General features: G+C 47.5%; 1 protein-coding gene across 1 annotated transcript in view; it reads left to right on the top strand.

Annotated features, from left to right (window-relative positions):
- ABCC4 (ATP binding cassette subfamily C member 4 (PEL blood group)) overlaps nucleotides 1-25,229 on the top strand; it is a 675,760-nt gene that overhangs the window by 49,253 nt on the left and 601,278 nt on the right. The window lies entirely within an intron of this gene.

Genomic DNA, 25,229 nt, shown 5'->3' with positions numbered 1-25,229 from the left:
GCTAGTCGTGGCTCCGTCTGTGTCTGGGCGCGCCTAACGCCGAGAGGGTCTCTATCCGGGCGGATGTGCGCGCCTGTGACGGAGACGCGCCACATTCACTAGAATGGGAGAGCGTTGCCGTCCGGGAGGGTGCGCCCCTCCATCTGGGCAGGTACTGCAGCACCTCTCTCTTTGCCCCCGGCTGCTACGGCACCTCTTTCTGTCCCAGCTGCTGTAGAACCTCTCTCTGTACCAGCTGCTGCAGCACCTTCCTCTGTCCCAGCTGCTGCAGCACCACCACCCTCTGTCCCAGCTGCTGCAGCACCTCTTTCTGCCCCGACTGCTTCAGCACCTCTCTCTGTCCCAGCTGCGTCAGCACCTCTCTCTGCCTTAGCTGCTGCAGCACTTCACTCTCTGCCCCGGCTGCTACAGCACCTCTCTCTACATTGATTCTGCGGTATCTCTCTCTGCCTCAGCCGCTGCAGCAGCACCTAGAAGCAATAGAAGCTGCAGAGTAACATGTATAAGCGGTTCTACTGTGGTGTAACATGTATAAATGGCTCCACTGTGGTGTAAAGTGTAGAAGCGGCTCTACTTTGGTGTAACGTGTATAAGCGGCTCTACTGTGGTATAATTTGTTTAAGGCAAGCAGTTCTACTGTGGTGTAATGTGTATAAGCAGCTCTTCTGTGGTGTAATGGGTTTAAAAGGCTCTACTGTGGTGTAACGTATATAGGCAGCTCTACTGTGTCGTGTAACGTGTATAAGGGTCTCTGCTGTGTGGCATAAAGTGTATAACGGACACTACTGTGTGGTGTAATGTGAATAGTGGACACTACTGTGCAGTGTAATGTGAATAAAGGACACTACTGTGCGGTGTAATCTGAATTGGTACTAATCTGTGGCCATGACCCTTCCCTATGAAGACTCTCCCCTATATTTCTCTGACGTCCTAGTGGATGCTGGGAACTCCGTAAGGACCATGGGGAATAGCGGCTCCGCAGGAGACTGGGCACAAAAGTAAAGCTTTAGGACTACCTGGTGTGCACTGGCTCCTCCCCCTATGACCCTCCTCCAAGCCTCAGTTAGATTTTTGTGCCCGGCCGAGAAGGGTGCACACTAGGGGCTCTCCTGAGCTTCTTAGTAAAAGTTTAGTTTTAGGTTTTTTATTTTCAGTGAGACCTGCTGGCAACAGGCTCACTGCATCGAGGGACTAAGGGGAGAAGAAGCGAACTCACCTGCGTGCAGAGTGGATTGGGCTTCTTAGGCTACTGGACACCATTAGCTCCAGAGGGACCGAACACAGGCCCAGCCTCGGAGCTCGGTCCCAGAGCCGCGCCGCCGGCCCCCTTACAGAGCCAGAAGCAAGAAGAGGTCTGGAAAAATCGGCAGCAGAAGACATCAGTCTTCAACAAGGTAGCGCACAGCACTGCAGCTGTGCGCCATTGTTACTCAGGCACACTTCACACTTCGGTCACTGATGGTGCAGGGCGCTAGGGGGGGGCGCCCTGAGCAGCAATGTAAACACCTTGGCTGGCATAAATACACCACATATAACCCCCAGGGCTATATGGATGTATTTTAACCCCTGCCAGAATCCATAAAAATGCGGGAGAAAAGTCCGCGAAAAAGGGGCGGAGCCTATCTCCTCAGCACACTGGCGCCATTTTCTCTCACAGCTCCGTTGGAGGGAAGCTCCCTGGCTCTCCCCTGCAGTTACTACACTACAGAAAGGGGTTAAAAAAGAGAGGGGGGCACTAATTAGGCGCAGTATTAATAAAACAGCAGCTATAAGGGGAAAAACACTTCTATAAGGTTATCCCTGTATATATATAGCGCTCTGGTGTGTGCTGGCATACTCTCCCTCTGTCTCCCCAAAGGGCTAGTGGGGTCCTGTCCTCTATCAGAGCATTCCCTGTGTGTGTGCTGTATGTCGGTACGTTTGTGTCGACATGTATGAGGAGAAAAATGATGTGGAGGCGGAGCAATTGCCTGTAATAGTGATGTCACCTCCTAGGGAGTCGACACCTGAGTGGCTGAGCTTATGGAAGGAATTACGTGACAGTGTCAGCTCTTTACAAAAGATTGATGACATGAGACAGCCGACTACTCAGCCTGTGCCTGTCCAGGTGTCTCAAAAGCCACCAGGGGCTCTAAAACGCCCGTTACCTCAGATGGCAGATACAGACGCCGACACGGATACTGACTCCAGTGTCGACGATTAAGAGACGAATGTGACTTCCAGTAGGGCCACACGTTACATGATTGAGGCTATGGAAAATGTTTTACATATTTCTGATAATACCAGTACCACTAAAAAGGGTATTATGTTGGGTGAGAAAAAACTGCCTGTAGTTTTTCCTGCATCTGAGGAATTAAATGAAGTGTGTGATGATTCGTGGGTTTCCCCCGATAAAAACTGTTAATTCCTAAAAAGTTATTAGCATCATACCCCTTCCCGCCAGAGGATAGGGCACGTTGGGAAACACCCCCTAGGGTGAATAAAGCGCTCACACGCTTGTCTAAACAGGTGGCACTACCGTCCCCGGATACGGCCGCCCTTAAGGAACCTGCTGACAGAAAGCAGGAAAATATCCTAAAAATGTATATACACTCACACGGGTGTGATACTGCGACCAGCAATCGCCTCAGCCTGGATGTGCAGTGCTGGGGTGGCTTGGTCGGATTCCCTGACTGACAATATTGATACCCTAGATAGGGACAGTATATTACTGACTATAGAGCATTTAAAAGATGCATTTATATATATGCGTGATGCACAGAGGGATATTTGCCGACTGGCATCAAGAGTAAGTGCGCTGTCCATTTCTGCCAGAAGAGGGTTATGGACAAGACAGTGGACAGGTGATGCTGATTCCAAAAGGCATATGGAAGTATCGCCTTATAAAAGGGAGGAGTTATTTGGGGTAGGTCTAACAGACCTGGTGGCCACGGCAACGGCTGGGAAATCCACATTTTTACCCCAGGTAGCCTCTCAACATAAGAAGACGCCGTATTATCGGGCGCAGTCCTTTAGGCCCCATAAGGGCAAGCGGGCAAAAGACTCCTCATTTCTGCCCCGTGGCAGAGGGAGAGGAAAAAGGCTGCAGCAGAAGCCATTCACAAGCTGTATTCCCAGCAGGTGATAATCAAGGTACCCCTCCTACAACAGGGAAAGGGGTATTATTCCACACTGTTTGTGGTACCGAAGCCGGACGGCTCGGTGAGACTTATTTTAAATCTGAAATCCTTGAACACTTACATACGAAGGTTCAAATTCGAGATGGAGTCACTCAGAGCGGTGATTGCGAACCTGGAAGAAGGGGATTATATGGTGTCTCTGGACATCAAGGATGCTTATCTCTATGTCCCAATTTACCCTTCTCACCAAGGGTACCTCAGGTTTGTGGTACAGAACTGTCACTATCGGTTTCAGACGCTGCCGTTTGGTTTGTCCACGGCACCCCGGGTCTTTACCAAAGTAATGGCCGAAATGATGATACTCCTTCGAAGGAAGGGAGTTTTAGTTATCCCTTACTTGGACGATCTCCTGATAAGGGCAAGATCCAGGGAACAATTGGTAGTCGGGGTAGCACTATCTCAGGTAGTGTTGCGGCAGCACGGTTGGATTCTCAATATTCCAAAATCGCAGCTGATCCCGACGACACGTCTTCTATTCCTAGGGATGATCCTGGACACAGTCCAGAAAAAGGTGTTTCTCCCGGAGGAGAAAGCCAGGGAGTTATCCGAACTAGTCAGAAACCTCCTAAAACCAGGCCAAGTGTCAGTGCATCAGTGCACAAGGGTCCTGGGAAAAATGGTGGCTTCCTACGAAGCAATTCCATTCGGCAGATTCCACGCAAGAACTTTCCAGTGGGACCTGCTGGACAAATGGTCCGGATCGCATCTTCAGATGCATCAGCGGATAACCCTGTCACCAAAGACAAGGGTGTCTCTCCTGTGGTGGTTGCAGAGTGCTCGTCTTCTAGAGGGCCGCAGATTCGGCATTCAGGACTGGGTCCTGGTGACCACGGATGCCAGCCTGAGAGGCTGGGGAGCAGTCACACAGGGAAGAAATTTCTAGGGCTTGTGGTCAAGCCTGGAGACATCACTTCACATAAATATTTTGGAGCTAAGGGCCATTTACAATGCCCTAAGCCAAGCAAGACCTTTGCTTCAAGGTCAGCCGGTGCTGATCCAGTCGGACAACATCACGGCAGTCGCCCAAGTAAACAGACAGGGCGGCACAAGAAGCAGGAGGGCAATGGCAGAAGCTGCAAGGATTTTTCGCTGGGCGGAAAATCATGTGATAGCATTGTCAGCAATGTTCATTCCGGGAGTGGACAACTGGGAAGCAGACTTCCTCAGCAGGCACGACCTCCACCCGGGAGAGTGGGGACTTCACCCAGAAGTCTTCCACATGATTGTAAACCGTTGGGAAAAACCAAAGGTGGACATGATGGCGTCCCGCCTAAACAAAAAATTGGACAGGTATTGCGCCAGGTCAAGGGACCCTCAGGCAATAGCTGTGGACGCTCTGGTAACACCGTGGGTGTACCAGTCAGTGTATGTGTTCCCTCCTCTTCCTCTCATACCAAAAGTACTGAGAATTATAAGACGGAGGGGAGTAAAAACTATACTCGTGGCTCCGGATTGGCCAAGAAGGACTTGGTACCCGGAACTTCAAGAGATGCTCACGGAGGACCCGTGGCCTCTACCTCTAAGAAGGGACCTGCTCCAGCAAGGACCCTGTCTATTCCAAGACTTACCGCGGCTGCGTTTGACGGCAGGGCGTTTGAACGCCGGATCCTGAAGGAAAAAGGCATTCCGGATGAAGTCATCCCTACCCTGATCAAGCCAGGAAGGATGTAACCGCAAAGCATTATCACCGCATTTGGCGAAAATATGTTGCGTGGTGCGAGGCCAGTAAGGCCCCGATGGAGGAATTTCAACTAGGTCGATTCCTGCATTTCCTGTAAACAGGAGTGTCTATGGGCCTAAAATTGGGGTCCATTAAGGTTCAAATTTCGGCCCTGTCAATTTTCTTCCAGAAAGAACTAGCTTCAGTTCCTGAAGTTCAGACGTTTGTAAAAGGGGTACTGCATATACAGCCTCCTTTTGTGCCTCCAGTGGCACCTTGGGATCTCAATGTAGTTTTGGGGTTCCTAAAGTCACATTGGTTTGAACCACTTGAATCTGTGGAGTTAAAATATCTCACATGGAAAGTGGTCATGTTGTTGGCCCTGGCCTCGGCCAGGCGCGTGTCAGAATTGGCGGACTTTATCCTGTAAAAGCCCTTATCTGATCTTCCATTCAGACAGGGCGGAATTGAGGACTCGTCCTCATTTTCTCCCTAAGGTGGTTTCAGTGTTTCATCTGAACCAACCTATTGTGGTACCTGCGGCTACTAGTGACTTGGAGGACTCCAAGTTGCTGGATGTAGTCAGGGCCCTGAAAAAAATATGTTTCCAGGACGGCTGGAGTCAGAAAATCTGACTCGCTGTTTATCCTGTATGCACCCAACAAGCTGGGTGCTCCTGCTTCTAAGCAGACTATTGCTCGTTGGATTTGTAGTACAATTCAGCTTGCACATTCTGTGGCAGGCCTGCCACAGCCAAAATCTGTAAAAGCCCATTCCACAAGGAAGGTGGGCTCATCTTGGGCGGCTGCCCGAGGGGTCTCGGCTTTACAACTTTGCCGAGCAGCTACTTGGTCAGGGGCAAACACGTTTGCTAAATTCTACAAATTTGATACCCTGGCTAAGGAGGACCTGGAGTTCTCTCATTTGGTGCTGCAGAGTCATCTGCACTCTCCCGCCCGTTTGGGAGCTTTGGTATAATCCCCATGGTCCTTACGGAGTTCCCAGCATCCACTAGGACGTCAGAGAAAATAAGAATTTACTTACCGATAATTCTATTTCTCGTAGTCCGTAGTGGATGCTGGGCGCCCATCCCAAGTGCGGATTGTCTGCAATACTTGTACATAGTTATTGTTAACTAAATCGGGTTATTGTTGTTGTGAGCCATCTATCCAGAGGCTCCTCTGTTATCATGCTGTTAACTGGGTTCAGATCACAAGTTGTACGGTGTGATTGGTGTGGCTGGTATGAGTCTTACCCGGGATTCATAAATCCTTCCTTATTGTGTACGCTCGTCCGGGCACAGTATCCTAACTGAGGCTTGGAGGAGGGTCATAGGGGGAGGAGCCAGTGCACACCAGGTAGTCCTAAAGCTTTACTTTTGTGCCCAGTCTCCTGCGGAGTTGCTATTCCCCATGGTCCTTACGGAGTTCCCAGCATCCACTACGGACTACGAGAAATAGAATTATCGGTAAGTAAATTCTTATTTTTTGTTGCTCCAATTCAGTACTAGGGAGGTGGGTGCCGAAACATACCTTTGCACTATGGCACCTAGCTACACCTCTGGCAGGGAATGCTGCTTATATTAAGCAAGGTAAATATATATATATATATATATTGTGTGTACAGCATTTACATTTTTTAAGTAAAGATTGCAAGTCGCAAGCACCGCATTGCATTATCTCAATCTATGTCGAACTACACATTCCTGTCGGGGATTGTAATAGCAACACATGCTCTACACAAAAGTAAATTGTATCCTGCACTGCATATGTACCCAGTGGTTTACATGTAGTGTGTATATGTGTGTGTGTGTATATATATATATATATATATAAAAATAAGCCCCTGTCTCCAGATATTGACAGGTTGTGCAATTAATGCATTTAAAGTTGCCTGGTTTTCTAGACAAAAAATGGGGCTGTGGGTTGGCTACAAAACCCGTGATGTCTTTGCGAACAATGACATCTTTAATATTCCGACCTCTACGGAACCCCGGCATTAAAGCTTTATTCAATAGGCCAGGTAGAGATTGGTCACTATTGACAACGGGCCAATATTTTTTTGCTGCTGACACAAAAAATTCTGAATTTGCTGAGTATTGTTGAGGCCAAATCATTTTATTGGGTAATGTGGATACCCGACTCTGGTTCAATGCCTGCTCTCTTGGGTATGACAACGCTTTTGTTTTTGCTTCACGTAACAGTTTAGGTGGATAACCCCTCAGTAGAAATTTGTTTAACATCAAATTAATTTGTAATACCGCATCTTGATGGTGTGAACAAATGCGGATAATTCGTAAGAACTGAGAAAAAGGCAAGCCCCGCTTAAGGGCCGGGGGGTGCTGGCTATCTGCCTGCAGGTATGTATTGCGATCAACCATTTTCTGGTAAACATTAGTCACAAGTTGACAATCAACCAAGGAGACCGAAACATCCAAATAGTGTATATTGTGAAAACTATATTCTGATGTAAATTTAATGTTTTCGTCTCCTGTGTTGAGGTCAACTAGGAATTGTCTAAGCTCAAGTTCTGGGCCAGTCCAGAACATGCATACATCATCGATGTAGCGACAGTAAAAAGAAATATATTGTTGCCTAAAGGGATCTGAAAAGAATAATGCCTTTTCGATAGCAAACATAAAAATGTTCGCGAAGCTTGGTGCGACACAAGATCCCATCGCACATCCAAGCAACTGGATGTACAATGCACCATCAAAAAGAAAATAATTTCTCTTTAGTGTAAGTTCCATTAATGTGAGAAACAAATCTAGATCTGGGCCTTTGTAATGTACATTATCTGTAAGAAAGGACCTGAGGATCTGTAAACCTCGTTCATGGGGGATGTTAGTATAGAGACTAACTACGTCTATGGTACACATAATGGTTTGGGCTGCCACTGGATTAAGTTTCTGTAATTTCAATAAGAAAGCTGTGGTATCTTTAAGGAAAGTTTCTTCGGCCTGGACCACAGGCTGTAAGTAATGGTCAAGAAATTGAGATACTGCATAATAGACAGAGTCCCTTGCCGCAATTATAGGTCTCCCTGGCGGCTTTTGGGGATTTTTATGCAATTTAGGGATTAGGTAAAAGACCGGTATCTTCGGCCAGTGCCGCTTAAGGGAATCCCTATGCTTGGAATCTAGTAGACCATCACTTACAGCTGCGTCCAAGACCTGAAAAAGTTCCTGCTGAAAAGACTCTGTAGGGTCTTGATCCAGTTGTCTATAGACATTGGTATCCGACAATTGTCTTAATGCCTCAGCTCTATAGTCCTCCACATTTTGTACGACCAACCCCCCACCTTTATCAGCCACCCGAACTACAATGTCCTGATATGTACTGAGGTCCCTTAATGCCTTGCGTTCAGCAGATGAAAGGTTATGGTATTTAATATTCAGCTTACTAGCGTTTATGACCTCATTATCCAAACGCTGTACAAATACCTTAATGGCTGTATTGGAAGAGGGGGGATCATAAGTGGATTTTTTATAAAAAATTAGGTGTTTTAAAGTGTTGAGTACTGGATTCACCAAAATGTTCCTTAAGACGTAGCTGTCTACCAAATTTATAAACATCAACACTGTTAGTGAATGCATCAAAATTTGATGTGGGGACAAAAGAGAGTCCCTTGTTTAATACTGCCAATTCATGTTTAGTCAAGGACCTATCAGAGAGGTTGAAAACTAGGTTTTCTTTTTGTATTGTCTTTTTGGCCTCACGGGCCCACTGGCAACCTCGTCTGGTCCTAATTCTGTTGGTACATCTGGCTTTGTCCGAGTATTCACCCCTAAAGGGGGCTTTTGTGAAGAGGTAAGACCACTGCGCCCAGCACATTCCTGATCACTTTGTGCGGAAGTTCCACCGCTTGATGAATCCGGATCTCTGACTGGCCTTTTCTGGAACCTACGTCTCCTGAAGGTTTCGGATCCGGTGGCCCGATTGTTGACCCAGCTGTATACTCTTTGTTCTGAATAATCTTTCTGGACCGTGGCTAGTTTGGCTTTTTTGAACTTAATCAGTTCCGTCCGGTACTTGTCCACCTGTTCTTGTAGTTTTGGTAGCCAGAGGGTGTTGGTGTCCGCTTGTAATTTAGACAGATGCAACTCTTCCAATGTACTGATCTGGGTCTTTATTTTTAATAACTCTTTTGATGATTCATCTATGACCAACAAGATCAAGTCAAAGGAACATTTGTTCAGTATCGCCGCCCACTTGCGGCAAAAGTCGGGGTTATACCTCCCAATCGTGGGAATGTTCTTGACCCGAAAACCCCTCGGGATAAGCCGTTCCCTGTAATAATCGGACAGGGTAACACCGTGCAGGTAATAGTCGATCTCGCGTTTTTTCAATTTACACAGTTGCGAGTATATTTGTTCAGGGGTTTCAGTCCCCGCAGCAGTAAAAAACTTTTCCTTTATTAAGATAGCATCTGCGTCACTATCTGAAAAAGATAATGCTTCACCCTTCTGTAGGGTTAAATGACTGAATCCGGGGACTTGTGAGTTGTCAGACCCCTGGTATCCCTCCATTCACAGATTAGTGCAGTCTCTCGTTACCAGTGCGTCTCCAGTGAGACTAAAAACAGAAATGCTTCCTGTCTGAGAAAATCCAGTATGTAGATATAATAAATAGCAGCAGGTGCCTTGACTGTAGCTCTGCCCACCGTGCAAGGTGCTGCAGGCAATATCATACAACAGAAAGGTGTCCGGCACTCCAATAATGTAACAGCTGGTCCCGGTGCCAGGATCAGTAATGGATAGAACTATAATGAAAAAACGGCACTCAGGAAACTTCCAAGGTAATATGAATTCGGTCTACGTTTCGGAGACCTTTAATCTCCTTCGTCAGGACAATACAGAACAATGATAAAACACATACCTTTATTGAACTCACCCAGGTGCACGTGAAGCCCGTCGGCCGCTTCCCGTCGCTGTCCCGCTGACGTCACCGGAAGTGAATCCGCGTCACACTGTTGGTCCAAGCTTGGTAGGCGGCCGGGGCGTTGCTATAGTGATACCCAACACCATGGTAACATTACTAAACAATAAGAGCAGAAAGAATATATATATATATATACACACATATACACACTACATGTAAACCACTGGGTACATATGCAGTGCAGGATACAATTTACTTTTGTGTAGAGCATGTGTTGCTATTACAATCCCCGACAGGAATGTGTAGTTCGACATAGATTGAGATAATGCAATGCGGTGCTTGCGTCTTGCAATCTTTACTTAAAAAATGGAAATGCTGTACACACAATAAATAAACTACATGTAAACCACTGGGTACATATGCAGTGCAGGATACAATTTACTTTTGTGCAGAGCATGTGTTGCTATTACTGCTTCATACAGCAACAGGTGTTGTAAAGTCTCTGTTTCTTTTAAAGTAAATGGATCTCGGTGTACTGATATCACCTAGTCGGTGTATGACCTTTAACTATAGACCGTAAATGCAGGTAGCGGCGTCCCGCTATGCTGCTGATGGGTTTTAACACTTTTTGGGTATGTGTGACTGGCGGTCACAATACTGACGGTGGGATCCCAACTGTGAGATGGGCGGCAGGGGGGGGGGGGGGGGGGATTTGTGAGTGCAACGGAGATCCTTGCGTGCTCGCCACAAGTTCTATTCCCACTCTATGGGTTTCATGGACACCCACGAGAGGGAATAGTCCCTGTTGGTCAGCATGTCAACAGGCGGGATGTAGTGGTAGGTATTGTGACCGTCGGTCTCCTGAACACAATAAATTGTTTGCCCTTTGAGAAGTACTTTTGTATGTATAAAATAGAGTGGAAGGATCATTAAACACCACTGTCCATATATAATACTCATACAGTACTGTGCTACTCTATCATGTGGTATTCCACTCCCAGCTTGTACAAAGGTCGACTATATGATGCCAGCAGTGACAGTGGTTTGTATGAAGAATGGAGGCACCATGCACTGAATGAGAATATTCTCATAGAGCAGTGAAGTCTTTGAACAGACTTTGAAAGCCTCTGAACATGAAAAAATTTATAAAATGTAGATTTAAAGAGCAATAAGGAAGGGTGAATAGTGAAGGGCAGGAAACGGACAGTAGCACAACATTATTCTGATATTTCAGAATGTACCATGAAAGAAAAAACATAATCCATACATGGGACCTCATTCAGAATTTGACTCAAAAGCAAGTTGTGGCATTTTCTCTTACGTCCTAGAGGATGCTGTGGCCCACATTAGTACCATGGGGTATAGACAGGTCCACCAGGAGCCATTGGCACTTTAAGCTCCTCCCTCTATGCCTCTCCTTCCAGACTCAGTTTAGAAAATGTGCCCGGAGGAGCCGGTCACGGCTAGGGGAGCTCTACAGAGCTTCTTTATTGAAAGTTTATTATTTTACAGGGAGGCTGCTGGCAACAGCCTCCCTGCTTCGTGGGACTAAGGGGGGGAGTAGTGTCCGCCCTGCGGGGTTTGAGCCACTATCTCCGCTGACAGCACACTTAGCTCCTGAGGGGATCAATCGTTCCCTGCCACAGGGGATCGCTAACCCCAGCAGCATGCCGCCACCCCCTTACAGAGCCAGAAGATTGGTGGCGAGTGAGTCACCGACCCCCCTAGCAAGCGGGGGGTTGGTGTGAAGATGGCGTCGACAGGGTATGGAGCACAGTACTAACTGCGCTCCGGGGCTCAGCGGTACATAGTGCGGCGATGGGAGGTGCGCCCTGAGCCAGCGCCTACACCCTACACTGGTCACACAGCCTGTCGGGGTCCCGGGATCTCAGCCAGCATAATTCCTCACGCCAGTATAATCCTATGAAGAGCGGGAAGACCGCGCCATTTTGGGGACGGAGCTTCTCAGAGCGGATCCAGCAACATTCAGCGCCATTTTCCTGCCTGCACAACGCTGTCAGTGAAGAGCAAGTCCCTCAAGAACAACTCCAGCTATCTCTTACAGTACCAGGTGGTTATAGAAGGGAGGGGGGGGAGGCTGTATACATGGGGTGGTCTTCAGTATGCTGACTGACGGGATCCCAGCGCACAGTATACCGGCGCCGGGATCCCGACAGCCGGCATACCGACACTTATTCTCCCTCGTGGGGGTCCACGACCCCCCTGGAGGGAGAATAAAATAGCGCGGCGCGAGTAGCGTGCCACCGTGCCGTAGCGTGGCGAGCGCAGCAAGCCCGCAAGGGGCTCATTTGCGCTCGCCACACTGTCGGTAAGCCGGCGGTCGGGCTCCCGGCGCCGGTATGCTGGTCGCCGGGAGCCCGACCGCCGGCATACCATAGTGAACCCGTATACAGGCTGTTTAACCTATTAAGGTGCACAGTCGGCGCTGGTTGGGGTCTCCCTATACCTAAAAAGCGCTGTGTGAGGGTTGGCTCCAATCTCTGTGTCTCTCTTGCCATTCTTGGGGGGTGAAACTCTGTCTGCCCTTCCCTGTGTGTGTGAAGTGTCTGTGGTCTCCATTAAGCTATGTCCAGGGACTCTGTGTCATGTGCTGCAGAGGATATGTCCTCTCAGGATGATCCCTTTCCATGTAATCAGGATTGCACTGTTTTAGCACAGATACCAGCAAGGGAGCCTGAGTGGTTATCCTCTATCAAATCTATGATTTCTCAGATTTCTACTAGGGTTGCACAGAATGAGTCTGAAACTCAGGCTTTACAGGGCTCTATTACAGTCTGGCCCAGTTCTGTTACCTCAGGGCTCCCCACTGTATATTCCCAAAAATGTGCCCTTGCACAAATTATGCAAGACGACACTGATACCGATTCTGACACTGAGGACGGTGATGGGGATGTGTTGAGGGGAGCAGCATCTCTTGCAAAAGGGGTGCAGTTGATGATAGAGGCCATTAGGGATGTGTTGAATATTTCTGATACAACACCTGTGCAGGTTGAGGAGGCTTACTTTACTGAAAATAAGAAAGCCTCCCTAACCTTCCCTGCGTCAAAAGAATGAAATGCTATTTTTGAAAAAGCATGGGAAAACCCTGAGAAAAAAATTCCAGATCCCTAAGATGGTCCTGGTGGCGTTTCCTTTCCCTGTGGAGGTTAGAAAATGATGGGAAAACCCACCCATTGTTGACGCGTCTGTATCCAGACTCTCAAAAAAGGTGGTTTTACCTGTTCCAGGATCCACCGCCTTGAAAGAGCTGGCTGATCGTAAAATTGATAATACGCGCAAATCCATGTACACGGCTTCAGGGGCTATACTACATCCCACTATTGTCAGTGCTTGGATTGCCAAGCTATAGTAAAGTGGTCAGGCACATTACTTGAAGATTTGGATACTATGGATAAATCTGATGTTGAATTGTTTTTGCGTAACATTCAGGATTCGGCAGGTTTTATGGTGGAATCCATGAAAGACCTGGGTTCCATGGCTGCAGGAATTTATTCCATATCTGTCTCAGCTCGTCGAGGACTGTGGCTGTGACAGTGGTCTGCCGACGCGTAATCCAGGAGAAGTGTGGAGACCCTACCCTACACAGCTCAGGCTTTCTTTGGGGAAGGGTTAGATGCGTGGATATCCACGGCTACGGCGGGTAAGTCACCTTTTCTTCCCTTAGCTGCACCTGCTATGAAGAAACCCTTTTCTTCAACTGCATTACAGCCCTTTAGGGCTGCCAAGCCACGAAAGGCCAGACCGTTCAACACCTTCTTTAGGGGAGGCCGGCCCAAATCCAAGAAACCGTCTGCGACCGGTTCCCAGGAACAGAAACCTGCTTTAGGTACGCCAACGTCCTCCACATGACGGTAGACTGCACGCCCTGGAGGTAGGGTCGGTGGGAGCGAGACTCAGGCTTTTCTGTCACGTCTGGGTGTCGTCCGGCCTGGACCCCTGGGTGCAAGATATCGTGTCCCAGGGGCACAGGTTGGAATTTCAAGATTTCCCTCCTCACCGATTCTTCAAATCAGGCTTGCCAGCTTTGCTGGCAGACAGGGCTGTCCTGCAGGCAGCCGTCCAGAAGTTTGTGGAGGCACAGGTTATTTTACCGGTCTCTCCTCATCTGCAAAAAAAAGGTTACTATTCAAACCTTTTCGTGGTACCGAAACCAGATGGTTTGGTCAGACCCATTCTAAACCTAAAATCGCTAAACCCCTTTCTGAAGGAGTTCAAGTTCAAAATGCAATCTCAAAGGGTGGTCATATCAAGTCTGGAAGAGGAGGAATTCCTTGTATCCCAGGATATCAAGGATGCGTACCTCCGCATTCCGATTTGGCCACTGCATCAGGCTTATCTCTGATTAGCAGTGTTGGACTGTCACTATCAGTTCCAGGCCCTGCCATTTGGCCTCTCCACAGCACCAAGGGTTTTCACCAAGGTGATGGCGGAAATTATGGTTCTCCTCCGCAGACAGGGGGTGAACATAATTCCATATCTGGACGATCTGCTGATATTGGCACCATCCAAGGAGAAGCTGTTACAGTTCATCCTTCCCACGACCCACCTGCTCAGGGAACACGGTTGGATACTGAATCTTCCAAAATCAAAATTGGAACCAACCAGGAGGTTGTCCTTTCTGGGAATGATCCTCGACACGGGAGTGCAGAGGGTGTTTCTTCCAGAGGAAAAAGTGTTGGTGATACAGGTGTCTGTTCATCAGTGCATTCGCCTTCTGGGGAAGATGGTGGCCTCTTACGAGGCTCTGCAGTATGGGAGGTTTCATGCTCGGTCCTTCCAACTGGATCTCCTGGACAAATGGTCGGGATCCCATCTACATATGCACCTGCGGATATGTCTGTCGCCAAAGGTCAGGATTTCACTCCTCTGGTGGTTGCGACTACCTCACCTTCTGGAGGGCCGTAGGTTTGGGATTCAGGACTGGATCCTTCTAACCACAGATGCAAGTCTCCGAGGCTGGGGCGCAGTCACTCAAGGGGAGACCTTCCAAGGAAGGTGGTCAAGTCTGGAAGCAGGCCTGCCGATAAACATTCTAGAACTAAGAGCCGTCTACAACGGTCTTCTCCAAGCGGCCCATCTTCTAAGAAATCGGCCCAAGTGCTGTCGGACAATGTAACGACAGTGGCTTACATCAAACGACAGGGTGGAGCGAAGAGCAGAGCTGCAATGTCAGAGGTAACAAGAATCATCCTCTGGGCAGAAAAACACGCGTTGGTGCTGTCAGCAATCTTCATTCCGGGAGTAGACAACTGGGAAGCAGACTTCCTCAGCAGAAACTATCTCCATCCAGGAGAGTGGGGACTCCATCCGGAGGTGTCAAATCTTTGGGGTATAGCTGAAATAGACATGGTGGCCTCTCGTCTCAACAAGAAGCTTCGGCGGTATTGTTCCAGGTCGAGGGACTCGCAAGCCGTGGCGGTGGATGCCCTAGTGACTCCAGTCGGTGTACGTGTTTCCTCCACTTCCACTCATTCCAAGAGTGCTAAAGCTCATAAAGAGAACAAGGGTTCAAGCGATCCTCATTGCTCCGGACTGGTCAAGAAGGTCTTGGTACACGAATCTTCTGGATCTACTGCTAGAAGAGCCAAGTAGGGTGGCCAATCCCGGGATCGGGATCAGCAGGATCCCGGGATTTGGGCTCAAAAATGCCGGGATTTGAATCCTGGGATTGGAGCATCCAATCCCGGGATTCACGGGATTACATTGCGCTTGTGCGGGAGGGTGTGTAAGTAACACAATTTACCTTTAGGCGGGCGGCAGCCATAGACAAACGCAGAACGCGGCGGCACTTCAAATGTATCGCCGGCCGCCAGCCAATCAGGGAAGCTGCCGCAGCAGCGGCAGCCAATCAGGAGTGACTGCTGCGGCCGCTTCCCTGATTGGCTGCCGGTCCGCCAGCTCTGGTTGGCTGGCAGCCGGCGCTTCATTTGAAATGCCGCCGCGTTCAGTGTGTCCATGGCTGCCGCCCACCTAATAGTAAGTGGTATTACTTACACCCACCCTCCCTCCCGCCGTGCAGTGCTAACAGCCTCCCTCCTGCCAACCCTCCCCACTACCTACACCCTCCCACCCAGCTACCTACACCCTCCCGCCCATCTACCTACACCCTCCCGCACAGCTACCTACATCCTCCTGCCCAGCTACCTACACCCTCCCACACCGCTACCTACATCCTCCCGCCCAGCTACCTACACCCTCCCACACCGCTACCTACACACTCCCTCCCTTCCGCACCGCTACCTACACCCTCCCGCACCGCTACCTACCCTCCAGCGCTGCTCCCTACACCCTTTTTCACTGATCCCTACTGCAGTCCCGGGATTCCGTGAATCCCGGGATTGAGCGTTTTTCAATCCTGAATCCCTGGATTGAAAAAACGGCCCGGGATTGGCCTCCCTAGAGCCAAAGCCTCTTCCTCTTCGGGAGGACCTGCTGCAGCAGGGGCCGTTCGCCTATCAAGACTTACTGCGGCTGCGTTTTATGGCATGGAGGTTGAACACCAGGTACTAGCTTGGAAGGGCATTCCGAACAAGGTTATTCCTACCCTGATACAGGCTAGGAAGGGAGTAATGTCTAAACATTTCTATCGTATTTGTAAAAAATATGTATCTTTGTGTGAGTCCAAGAGGTTTCCTACAGTGGAGTTTCAACTGGGACGTTTTCTCCTCTTCCTGCAAGCAGGTGTGGATATGGGCCTGAGGTTGGTATCCATAAAGGTACAAATTTCAGCCCTATCCATTTTCTTCTAGAAACAGTTGGCTGCCCTCCCTGAGGTTCAGACTTTTTTGAAGGGAGTTCTGCATATCCAACCTACCTTTGTGCCGCCCACTGCGTCCTGGGATCTTAACGTGGTGTTGCAGTTCCTCCATTCGGACTGGTTTGAGCTTTCTACAGGAGGTTGAGGTCAAGTTTCTCACGTGGAAGGCTGTCACTATGTTGACCTTAGCTTCTGCAGACGTGTGTCGGAGTTGGGGGCTTTGTCCTGTAGAAGCCCATACTTGATCTTCCATGAAAATAGGGCTGAGCTTCGGATACGTCGGCAGTTTTTTCCGAAGGTTGTGTCGGCATTTCATATCAACCAACCTATTGTGGTGCCAGTTGCTACTGACTCCTCAATTTCATCAAAGTCCTTGGATGTTGTAAGGGCTCTGAAAATGTATGTGAAGAGGACTGCTCGTCACAGAAAATCGGACTCTGTTTGTCCTGTATGATCCCAAGAAACTTGGGTGTCCTGCTTCTAAGCAGACAATCTTTCGATGGATCAGGTTCACTATCCAGCATGCGTATTCTACGGCAGGCTTGCCGTGTCCTACGTCTGTTAAGACCCACTCTACAATTAAGGTGGGTTCTTCCTGGGCGGCTGCCCGGGGTGTCTCGGCTTTACAGCTTTGCCGAGCGGCTACTTGGTCTGGGTCGAACACGTTTGCAAAGTTCTACAAGTTCGATACTTTGGTCGCTGAGGACCTGAAGTTTGGTCAGTCAGATCTGCAGGAGCCTCCGCGCTCTCCCTCCCGTTCTGGGAGCTTTGGTACAACCCCATGGTACTAATGTGGACCCCAGCATCCTCTAGGACGTAAGAGAAAATAGGATTTTGGTTACCTACCGGTAAATCCTTTTCTCGTAGTCCGTAGAGGATGCTGGGCACCCGCCCAGCGCTTCGTTTTCCTGCTATCGTTATTTAGTTCAGTACAGCTTCGTTTTAGTTGAGTACTGCATTGTTACTTGGTAAGTAATATTTCAGCGGTTGCTGCGTTTCAAGCTGGTTAGCTTGACGTGCCTTGTATGTGTGAGCTGGTGTGAATCTCGACACTACCTGTGTAAAATCCGTCTCTCGAAGATGTCTGTCTCCTCGGACGCAGTTTCTAGACTGAGTCTGGTAGGATGGGCATAGAGGGAGGAGCCAGCCCACACACTCAAACTCTTAAAGTGCAAATGGCTCCTGGTTGACCCGTCTATACCCCATGGTACTAATGTGGACCCCAGCATCCTCTATGGACTACGAGAAAAGGATTTACCGGTAGGTAACCAAAATCCTATTTTTAATTGCCCATATGCATCTTTTCATGATTTGACTTTTGTACTGGCATTTTGGCCACATTTTCTACATATGGCTCCCTGTGCCAAGCATGCTGTTTCCAAATGGTGCGTAGATGTGGCCAAAGTACAATAATGGGGTGCCATGCAAATCCACCTGTTTGCAGGGACATGGCTTGCGGGTACTCAAACCCTTGTGTAAATTTTGAGCTGATGATGATGTTGATGGTTTCTGGCTGTGTCTGATCCGCTTCGAAGGCACACCCAATTAGGACAATAAAGTAAAATTGCGTGGCTGCCTTCTAATAGGGGAAAAGCAATGTACAGTTTGCTAATTTTTAAATAAGCATGTTTCCCCCACTCTGTGGGTATGGAAAGGCTTCTGATTTGTTTATTACTGTCGACTTTAAAAAAGTAACATTTTTATATTTCGCGTCATGTTCAATTTGGATTTCTCGGGCTCTAAGCAATTCCTTACATTTGCTCTATTCTCTACGAACGGTGTAGTGTGTTTTAACATCTTTTGTACTCACAGTCAAGCCACACCTCCTGTTAAATTCCTGGCACATCTCTGTCAGGTCACTGGGGTTTTGTGTACTATGATGAGGAACCAGAGGGTCATCTTTGGTATTAAGTAAATGCATTAAGTTGAGTCCAGTACATTTTGTTTGGGTAAGACCTAAATAAAATTGTTTCTGAATTGGCGGCTGCTAAGACTGCCTTTCTCCCAAATACTAATCCTTCTGCACAGAAGGCTAAAGGTACCATTTTTCGTTCCTTTCGGCCTCAAGGGAATGTAAAAAGTCAGGCATACCCGAGACAATCTTGTGCTCCCAAAACCATTAAGCTCAAGGCAAAGCAGTCCTGGGCGGCCCATCAGCCTGCTTCTAAACAAGACAAGCCTGCCGCATGACGGGGCGGGCCTCCCCCTGGGGGACCCCAGGGTGGCAGGTCGTCTTCTGCAATTCACCCAGGTCTGGTTAAAGACCACTTCAGATGTATGGGTGCGAGAAGTTGTCTCTCAGGGCTACGTAGTCTCCTTCAAGAGATGTCCCCCTCGCCAGTTTAGCACTACAGTTATCCCTTTGGATCCGTTAAAGGCGCAAGCTTTGCAAATGGTACTCTCCTGAATACAGGAGTGGTAATTTCCGGTTCCTCTGGCCCAGAGAGGCAGAGGATTCTACTCGACCCTGCTTCTAGTTCCGAAACCCAATGGGTCTCTCCGGTCTATACTCAACCTCAAATCACTGAACAAGTTTGTGAGAGTGTCCAAGTTCCGTATGGAAACACTGCGCTACTGGCTGTGGAACCCGGAGACTATATGGTATCCCTGGATATACAGGATGTGTACCTGAATATACCTATTGCCATGTCGCATCAGCAGTATCTGCGGTTTGCTATTGGCAACCTCCACTATCCGTTCCAGGCTCTGCCATTTGGCATCGCTACGGCTCCTCAGATCTTCACCAAGGTCATGGCCATAATGACGGCCCATCTCCGTCGCCAGGGAGTCAGGATCCTGCTGTACCTGGACAACTTGCTGATTAAAATCTTAAAACACCGCAGCAGTTCTGTCTGCCGTTCTTTCATTATAGCAGCATGTCAGGATGGTAGACGCTTACCGCTTCCAAAGATGTTCGGGCGGCACTGACAGATAACCAGATACCGCTGGCTCTGGCGGCTGCGTTCAACCAGCGGCGCCTGGATATCTATAACAACGCCAGACGACTTCTGGAAGCGGTAAGCGGTCATCGTTTTGACACGCTGCTACAGGGAGCGAGTGATAGACGCAGCCGCCAGAGCCAGCGGTATCTGGTTATCGGTCAGTGCCGCCCGAACATCTTTGGAAGCGGTAAGCGTCTACCATCCTGACATGCTGCTATAGTGAAAGAACGGCAGACAGAACTGCTGCGGTGTTTTAAGATTACGGTGCTTAACAAATAGAGGCTTAACTTCTTAAAAGTAACAGTGCACTTGTTACATATCTATTGATTTCAACCTGATAAAAGTATTTCTAACCACGGGACTGAATTATGATCAATATCTGAGACTTTCAGCGTTAATTATCAGTTGTTGGTTTCCATATGAACTGAAGGACACGTTGGTTCTAATCTAAAGATCATCATCACATCAGTCAATTTGATATTCAATAGTGCACTGGTCTTTGTGGAATTTTTATGAATTTTAGTGCGGATCCTATATTAATATCAATTTATTGGCTATATGTTATGTATCATTAGGTATATGTATACTATTTTAATATGTTGTGATTGTGTATATTTGATGATTACATTTGTCCAATTGTAGTGGAGTCTGCTTGCGCTCTCTCTCTTCTTTTTTGTCCTGTATTTGTTTAGGGTTTGCTAATACCCTGTCCCTTTGAGAGCAGCAGGCAGCATTTCAACATAGGCTCAGGTAGGCGCCTTTTCTTGGTAGGTTTGTTTCAAGTACAATTAGAAGTTGTGGAGACTGGTTCCCTGTCTGGAATAACCATTTTCTGAAAGAAAGATCCTTGCGCCTTAGAGTCTAATTTCCAGCTTCCAGCTGGAAGGTAATTAAGAGGTCAAAACTGTGTTAAGCTGTTCATGAAATTATGTCCTGGAAAAGATCTTTATGCATTTTCCACTACAGTTGCTTTCATGTGTTTACTGTGCCACCCACAGTCTGGGAACAGTGCTTAGCATTTTACACTAAGCTTGGATGTACTGAATGTGAATTATTTCTGCTGTCAGGGAAGTGGCTTGAGTAGGGACAACTCAAACTGCTTAGGACCAGTCCTGAATGTTATGCCGTAATCTGGAAGCATACACATTAATGTAGTGTATGTTTATTATTTCCAAAAATCAGAAGCAATATACTGTAGTTCCTGCATGTGGAACCTCGGATCGCAATGATTTCTGTCCACTGCAGCATAGCAGACATTTATTTTATAACGTCCTAGCACTGCTGTTTGTAACTTTCACTGAATAAATACAGTGGTTGCTGTAGGTGGTGAAAAAGATTTTTGCATGTATCAAGGGACATGCTAACACATTAACCTTTATATAATAAGCATGGATGAAACCACCCAGTACTATGAGGATGCCAAGATTTCTTTAATAACTAGGATACCACATTTTACTACACATAATGCAATTAAACAAAGTGTGACTAAAGTCAACTTTTAATTCAAGAGTTAAGCAGGGGCATTGAACTGTGTGTGTGTATGTTCAGCACCACATAAGCAGCTGCATTTAGCAAGTGGGTAAAGATGTTTTGTGGCTCTTGGTTTTGTGTGTGATTGGTGTTCCAACACCATAAGCCAGTGTTTTCAAACTGCGTGCCTTGGGACACTTGCAGAGTGTCCTGGGTTGGTGGTCCGGGTGTAGTATGGTATGCCGGCGGCCGGGCTCCCGGCGACCAGCATACCGGTGCCAGGAGCCCGACTGCCGGCATACCGACAGCGTGGCGAGCGCAAATGAGCCCCTTTCTAAATTTATCAGTATGAAACTTTAAGAAACAGAAGTGAAACCTGTTCCTCCCCACATAACTGAACCTAAGAATGACATTTCACAATTTAATTAATTTCATATTATTTCTGAATTTCTCAATAAGAAACATTTTGCCTAGGGGTGCTGTGAAAAAAATTCTGATACTCTAGGGCGCCGTGATTCAAAAGGCTGTGGTATAATAGATAGTGTTTAGTTACACAGTCGATAGACACCACATGTTAGTCAAAAAGTAGACAGGGTCAAAAGGTAGACATGAAAAAAGTAGATCGTGCAAAAAGTTGACAGGTTCAAAAAGTCGACATGAAAATGGTTGACATAAAAAAAGGTAGACACCATTTTTTTTTCTTTTTTACAATTTTGGGGTTTGTGTGGATAGTTTTGTCATCTGGGACCCCTAATTGTAGAAAGGCTTCGGGCTCAGTGGCTCACTGCACTCGCCACAAGGTTTTTAACCAACTCTGCCCACATTGAGGAGGTATAAAAAAAAAGTCCAAAATAGGTAAAATAAAACAAAAAACCTGTCTACCTTTTTTGTCGCCCATTTTCATGTCGACCTTTTGACCCTGTTGACCTTTTGTACTGTCTAACTTTTTCATGTCGATTTTGTTTGACCCTGTCAACCTTTTGACCCTGTCGACCTAATGTCTGTCTAACATATGAGGCTAGATGTAATAGGTGCGATTTAAAAAAAAAAATGTTTTTTAAATCGCACCAAATCGCACGTTTGTAATTTGCGATTTTTTTACTAAAAATCGCAAATGTAATAGGATGCGAATTTTATGGTTAAAACGGAATTCGTATGTGATTATTTGCTGTTTTTAGTAAAGGAAACATGCGATTTTTAGTAATAAAAACATGCGGATTTTAGGTCATGTTTTTATTACTTAGAAGCATGCACAGATCAGTGTGATCCGTGCATGCTTCTGTCTGTAAAAGTAAAGAAAGTGTTAAAAATGTAAAATGAAACTAAGCATAACCAGTCTCTGGCTCGTTGATCCGGTCCTGGTTGCAAAAATACGGGGACAAATTTGATTGGGGGTTCCCCGTATTTAAACAACCAGCATCGGACTCTTGGACCGGTCCCGGTTCCAAAAATACGGGGGATAAAAGAAGTAGGAGTCCCCCGAATTATTTTAAACCAGCACTGGGTTCCACTAGCCAGGGAGGTGATGCCGCAGCTGGGGGACACTTTTATATAGGTCCCTTCGGCCAAAGCCTTATTCCCCCCCAACTAGTCACCCCTCACTGGCGTTTCTGGGGGAGTGGGGATCAAGGGATCGCCTCACCCTCCAGGCACCCATGCGCAGGGGTGAAGCCCGAGGCTGTCCACCCATCCCTGGGCGGTGGGGGGGGGGAGGGGGGCCTGATAGCCAAATTTGTGTAAAGATAAAGAATATTATGTCTTGTTGTGAAACTACAAGTCCCAGCAAGCCTCCCCCGCTTGCTGGTACTTGGGGAACCACAAGTACCAGCATGCAGGGAAATAATGGGCCTGCTGGTACCTGTAGTTCCACAAAAAAAAAAAAAAAAAAACTTTGCGGTCTGCGGCTTTCCGCAAGGTTAATTGAGGTCACTTTTGCGGGTGATCTCAATTAACCTCACGGTGAGCCGCAGACCGCAAAGTTCCCACCATAGAGTATAATGGAGGACCGTAATCCTCCATTATAGCTGATGCGCTCCGCCTGATTGACAGGCAAGGAGTGCACAGCCAATCAGGAGAACGCTATGACGTGGCACTCCCTGATTGGCTGTCGGGTCCTCTAGTGACAGGAGTCACAGAGGGTTCCGGCATCCGGTGAAAAGGATTCCATGTGTAAACCTGAAACACTTTTTTGTCACGTGGACAGAGTTTTCCGTTTTTTTTTTCTTCTTTTTTTTTTTTAACCCTGTGGATGCCTATATGAACTGAAGAGGACCGATCTACGCCGGATAATAGGTGAGAATTTTGGAATTTATTTGACAGGTACCACAATGGATTCTACGGTTTAAGGGGACTGATGGGCTCCGTGGGACACTAGGTAAGTATGTGTGAGTGTGTAAGTGTGCTTGTATGTATAAATAAACTTATACTTTCACGGTGTGTGTGTTTGTGTTTTTATTTGGGTATTTCTTTTGTTGTGGAATTACAGGTAACAGTGGGCCCGTTATTTCCCTGCATGCTGGTACTTGTGGTTCTCAAAGTACCAGGAAGCAGAGGGGGGGGGGGGCTTGCTGGGACTTGTAGTTCCACACCAAAAGACAATATTCTTTAATTTGACACAATTTTGGCTATCAGCCCCCCATCCACCACCTAGGGATTAGGGGTGGGGTGGGGGGGAAAGGACAGTCTCGGGCTTTACCCCTTGCCTTTGGGTTCCTTGACGGGGGGGGACCCCTTGATTTAAGTGGTCCCCACTCCCTGAGGGAACCCTTGCCAGTGGTGACTAGTTGGGGGGAGGGATGCTTTGGCCGAAGGGACCTATATAAAAGTGTCCCCCAGCTGCGGCATCACCTCCCTGGCTAGTGGAGCCCGATGCTGGTCTAAAAAATGCGGGTGACCCCTACTTCCTTTGTACTCCATATTTTTGGAACCAGGACCGGTCCAAGAGTCCGGTGCTGGTTGTTTAAATACGGGGAACCCCCAATCATTTCCCCCCCTGTATTTTTGCAACCAGGACCGGTTCAAAGAGCCCGAGGCTGGTTATGCTTTTGGGTAGGACCTGCCGTCATTTAAAAAAATATTTTAACACTTTCTTTACTTTTACAGACCGAAGCATGCACGGATCTCACTGATCTGTGCATGCTTCTCCAAAAATCACCAGTCAAAACCTGGTCTATTATTCTAGCGATTTTTGGTAAGGTTTTGTGTGCAAGTGAAAAAATTGCATCCTATTTTGCATATGTGATTTTCATTGTTTTCAGTGGGAAATCATCTGGATGCGATTTTTTTTTTTTTAAATTATTTTTTTTTATTTTTTTTTTAACTTGTGATTTTTGGTATATGTTCAAACTTGCGATTTTTAACAAAATTGCAAGCTGTTATATTTGTGATTTTCGGAAAATGTGCGAATTTGCGGTAAAATCGCACGTTTTCCAAAATCGCACCCTGGGGGTCATTCCAAATTGTTCGCTCGTTATTTTTTTGTCGCAACGGAGCGATTAGTCGCTAATGCGCATGCGCAATATCCGCAGTGCGACTGCGCCAAGTAAATTTGCTATGCAGTTAGGTATTTTACTCACGGCATTACGAGGTTTTTTCTTCGTTCTGGTGATCGTAATGTGATTGACAGGAAGTGGGTGTTTCTGGGCGGAAACAGGCCGTTTCATGGGTGTGTGCGAAAAAACGCTACAGTTTCTGGGAAAAACGCGGGAGTGGCTGGAGAAACGGAGGAGTGTCTGGCCGAACGCTGGGTGTGTTTGTGACGTCAAACCAGGAACGACACTGACTGAACTGATCGCAGATGCCGAGTAAGTGTGGAGCTACTCAGAAGCTGCTAAGATGTGTCTATTCGCAAATCTGCTAATCTTTCGTTCGCAATTTTGATAAGCTAAAATTCACTCCCAGTAGGCGGCGGCTTAGCGTGTGCAAAGCTGCTAAAAGCAGCTTGCGAGCGAACAACTCGGAATGAGGGCCCCTATTACATTTAGCCTATGGTGTCTTTCTATTGACTGTCTCAGTAGACACTGTCTGTCTATGATCCAGATACCGATTCAAAAAAGTTTGAGAACCACTGCCATAAGCAAATTGCCACATGAACATTGGGGGTCATTCCGAGTTGTTCGCTCGTTATTTTTTTCTCGCAACGGAGCGATTAGTCGCTAATGCGCATGCGCAATTTCCGCAGTGCGACTGCGCCAAGTAAATTTGCTATGCAGTTAGGTATTTTACTCACGGCATTACAAGGTTTTTTCTTCGTTCTGGTGATCGTAATGTGATTGACAGGAAGTGGGTGTTTCTGGGCGGAAACAGGCCGTTTTATTGGTG

Source organism: Pseudophryne corroboree, chromosome 2 (assembly GCF_028390025.1).
Source record: "Pseudophryne corroboree isolate aPseCor3 chromosome 2, aPseCor3.hap2, whole genome shotgun sequence".
Classification (NCBI taxonomy): domain Eukaryota; kingdom Metazoa; phylum Chordata; class Amphibia; order Anura; family Myobatrachidae; genus Pseudophryne; species Pseudophryne corroboree.
Note: the sequence above shows the minus strand (reverse complement) of the source record. Positions and strands in the feature narration are given on the sequence as shown.